Below are 5,019 nucleotides of genomic sequence, written 5' to 3'. Positions count from 1 at the left end.
GATTTGAATCATTAGTTTGGAACTCTGGGCCAGGGCTCTAGTTATACCTGGAGAAAACTTATCTTTTGTTTTGTTTTGTTTTTTAATAGATGTGTGTGACAATTAATTTGAATACCCTTAGACACTGTAAAATGTATGGTAAGTATAAGTTGCACTGTCAATATCATCACTGTCCAGATGAAATAAAATGAAAAGGAGAAAAATCTGTTAGCAAAGGTATGCTCTCATACTCTTCCTGACTGTGATGAGATGAGCAACTTACGCCACCTGCTCCCATCACCATGATGCTGGCTGTGGTTCTATAGGAAAAAAGAGTAAGCACCATGGTTTTAATATTATTAAATATAGCTACAAATTATTAAACTGAGTTCCTCAGATGTTCTTCACACAAATGGAAACCTGGCTAACCAAGCATGTATGAGGAAGTATAGACTCTTATAGTATAGAAATTTTACCTTAATGAACAAACTGTGACTTCTGAAAGTTATTTTAAAGCCATTTGTTTCAAGGAACCGCATAATGATGAATCTGTCTCTTAGACTTTGATATTTTACCTGGAGTCAATTGTTTATTACCACTTGTCTATATGTGTCCCTACTTTTGTACCTGGACACAGAATGATCATTTCAGTGGCCTTTCCTCCTCCCTCCCCCACCATCTACAAACTTTGAAATTTAGCTCTGCTTTTTGAAAAAAAATAAAAGTACTTATGGGAGTCTGTCTTTGTTTTATACATTTCACCATTGTGGTATACGTGTATTTTTTTTTGAAGTCAGTATATACAGTATTGAATTATCCACACATTACTGCAAATAGAGCAACATACAGATTGATAGCTGTTATTCACTCAAGAAACCATCCTTTATGTACTTCATAGGCTGAGATGGAAATATTTTCTTATATTTAAGGGTTTTGCTATGCTTTGGATATGTTTATATTACGGAGCTTAAGGATTACAGCAAATATATTTTCCAGTGAAAATAATGAAAACTTTATAATGTATAAACTGATATCATAATATATAAAATAATAAAATAATGAAAGCTTTGAAAAATGATGTCTCCAGTTATTTTATTAGACAATAATTCATTTTCAGTATTTTTAGTAAACTAATTATGTTAAGTAGGGGATATCACAATTATTTAGTTAGTTATCTCTGGCCATAATATCAAATTCTTTGAGAATTTTGTTCTGTTGTTGTTATTATTGTTGTTGCTTTTCTGTCTTGTGACCATAGAGCAAACTTCCTGTTGAGTTACATGATTCAAGAGTGATTCATCTTTTGAAAGGAAGAAACAGTTTTCTTTAAGAAGTCTTTGCTTGAGACCAAAGGAAGTACAATCCAGAGACTGCCCAATCTGGGAATCCTTCCAATACACAATCACCAAACCCAGACACTATTGTGGATGCCAGCAAGTGCAGGCTGACAGGAGCCTGATATAGCTGTCTCCTGAGAGGCTCTGCCAGTGCCCAACTAATACAGAAGTAGAGGCTCACAGTCATCCATTGGACTGAGCACAGAGTCCACAGTGAAGGAACTAGAGAAAGGACCCAAGGAGGTGAAGGGGTTTATAGCCCCTTAGGAGGAACAACAATATGAACTAACCAGTACCCCAAGAGCTCCCAGGGACTAAACCACCAACCAAAGTGTACACATATATGGTGGGACTCATGGCTCCAGCTGCAAATGTAGCAGAGGATGGCTGAATTGGTCATCAACAGGAGAAGAGGCCCTTGGTCCTGTGAAGGCTCTATGCCCCAGTTAGGGGAATACCAGGGCCAGGAATGGGAGAGAGTGGGTTGGTGAGCAGGGAGAAGGGAAGGGAATAATGTTTTTATTCGGAGGGGAAATTGGGAAAGGGGATATCATTTGAAATGTAAATAAAGAAAATATCTAATAAAAAACAAGAAAAGTAAGCTTAGGCATTTTAAGAAAAATGTTAACATAGAGAAATACATTGTCTTTGTAAAAGAAAAAAAAAGAAGTCTTTGCTCTGCTATAAGAAATGCCTTTCTAGACAGACTTACTCAGCGTGTTTCTTACTGCTCTGGGATCAGCACCATGATGAGATCAGTTTTATCTCACCATCTCGTTTTAGAGCTGTCTTCACCATTTGTGAATGGTGATTTTAAATATAATTTTATTGTCCATGCTGAACTGGGGTTTTTAATTTATTTTTTTATTGTCCAATTATCAGAAGAAAGAAGGTTCATGCTGCCCTTGGTGGTAGAGGTTTTTACAGACTCAATTTGCAAAGATGCCTATTTCAGCTTTTGGGAAGACGTTTATTAGAGTCCTAACTTCATCTCTTTTGATGGATCTGAGATTTTGAATGCCTCCATTTTGTGAATGTCAAGATCCTTGACACAGAGGGCATATTTCTTTCTACTTCTTCCAAATATTGTAAGCTGCCACAAGGCCACATCTCTGTATTTTAACACCAAATTGTGCTTAATGCTTGTTAATTTTCTCCATTCTTATTGTTATAAAATATAATGTGTTGAGGGGGAACCTTGGGAAGGCTCATGCCAGGCTATGTCCCAGGGAAATTACGTCATGCAACAGACCTGGAGTAAAAGAGGTTTATTGGAGGAAGGGAGTGTAGTGAGGACCCGAGAATGGATAGAGGCAGACAAATGATCATGTAGATAGTCAGACAGACAGAGAAGAGCCAAGGGGCAGAGAGAGAAGGCAATGGCAGGAAGGTTCTTTTATATGCAGCACACACCTGTCACAACTGATGGCGCCAAGTCATGTCATAAGCAATTGCTAGGTCCCTGAGGGCAGACCAGTAGAATGCTATATACAATCACCTATATCATGTATATGTCAGATGTGTTTTGAATTCTATATTTTTGCAATGAAAAGCATCAGTATATTAACCTGGCTCAAGTTTATTTTTAGACATAAATAATATTTGAAGAAATTAAAGTTTCTCATTTCAACTAGCTTAATCCATAGCTACCTCTGTGCCTTATCTTTTTTATGAGTTGATTATACCTGCTTTTCCTCTTCCTTCTTCTTCTACTATAACAATAATAAACTTCTTCTCAGGCAGAACATAGTACGGAATGCAGTCAAATTATAGGCAAATTGTAGTGGAGTACAGTTTGGTTCACAAACATGAACCTCTCCTCAGATCACATTATAAGAGTAAGCATGCTCTCCTGTGTAATCATATGGCATATTATCCAATGAATAATATATAATATAGATAAAAGGCTTATATTGTATCCCAGACGGAGGAAAGGGTAGAGCACTGTGAAAGAGTTAGTCACCCCAACTGTCAACAAGAAGAGTTTACAGATGTTTTCCAGCTTTCAACAGCTGTGTCATCATGTCAGCATACTATGAGCAGTTCTTGTGAGTTGGGACAAGGAAGAAGAAGGAGTATTATACATTTGTAATCAGAGGAACAGCAACCAAACCTGGTAAAGCTGTCCAAGATCCAATACAATAATGAAAACTAGAAAGGAAAAGAAAAAACTAGATAAAGGGTTACACCATAGTGCTAGAAGTTTCTGGGAAAAAAGTCATTCACAGTAGCGAATCAGCATCCATGCGTGCAAAGATGTAGGGGGAGATTACTATAACCAGATTACATGTAAATACTAAAACGTAGAAGTACGTCTTAATATGGAATGATTCGAATTACAGTAATACATATGATTTATCACATTATTTAGACTTCAAAGAATGACTTGTGTGTAAACGTGAAATATCTGATCTTGGTCAAATTAGAATTTTAAACAAAACTTTCTACCTATCATTGTGATTTAGTACTTTCTAATACTCAAAAAATTTTCTGAAAAATAACAATAGTAATTTTATACATGTAGATTTTGTATTTCCTTAATATAATAATATCTGTCAATATTCAAAAGGTCTGAACAACTGAGTGAACACCTCTCTCCCAAGTGAACAATATTTTGACTGTAGAAATAGCATTTAAAACATATTTGAGATCCAAAAATTAATATGGTTTAGGTTTCATGTTGCTGCTAAACTTTATTACCCTGTTACTAGTAAAATTTTTAGACCAATATCAAAGAAACAAATATTTTTCAACTTTAATCTTCATAACTTTGGACAGATTTTATTCAAATATTTTAGCCTAACAATAAATTTCAAAGATTGACTATATCAGATATCACAATCCAACTGTCATCTATTTCATCAGCTAGTAGAGAATTCCTAAATTGTCAACTAATTATTCTTAGGGTTTTGCTGCATAAAATGCTGTTTTAACTTAATATCCATTATGTTAGTTCATTTACAACTGTTTTGCCTTTGTTTTTAAATGAATTAATGACAAATTTTAAATTTATGTCTTAATTCTCAATATAGTAAATATCATTAGATGTAATCCATATGTACACAAGAGTTTTAAAAGACCTCAATAATGTTCAAAACCATAAGAATTTCATGACACAAAATATCTAATCACTCTTGCAAAATCGATCATCAATAGGAGGAGAGGACCTTGGCCCTGTGAAGGTTCTATGCCCCAGTGTAGGGGAATGCCAGGGCCAGAAAGTGGGAGAGGGCGGGGTGGCAGGCATGGGGAGGGGGGAGGCAACAGGGGTTTGTTTTTGTTTGCTTTTTTGTTTTTTGGAGGGGAAACTGGGAAAGGAGAAATTCGCATGTAAATAAAGAAAATATCTAAAATAAAAAAGAAAAAAAAATATCTAATCACTCATGTTCTAAAAAAGCGTCAGAGAAAACATTGTTGTATTGTTTAACTTTCAACAATAATTTTTCTTAGCACAAAAATCAAAGATATTTTCATTGCTAGAAAAATAAATGTGGGCCACTTGTCTGTTATCCAAGTATAAAAACTATAGGTAAATGTGAATTCTGTGAAGTAACAGGAATTATCATACAAGTACTGGTAGGAAAAATTCAGATAGTAACAAAATAAAGAAAATTAAAATGTAGTTTATTTTTAAATTAGAAGGAAATGGTATCTATAAAGAGATGATTCTAATAGGTAACATCTATATATGAAAATGTACATA

This window comes from Mastomys coucha, unplaced genomic scaffold (genome assembly GCF_008632895.1).
Source record: "Mastomys coucha isolate ucsf_1 unplaced genomic scaffold, UCSF_Mcou_1 pScaffold7, whole genome shotgun sequence".
Lineage (NCBI taxonomy): Eukaryota > Metazoa > Chordata > Mammalia > Rodentia > Muridae > Mastomys > Mastomys coucha.
Note: the sequence above shows the minus strand (reverse complement) of the source record.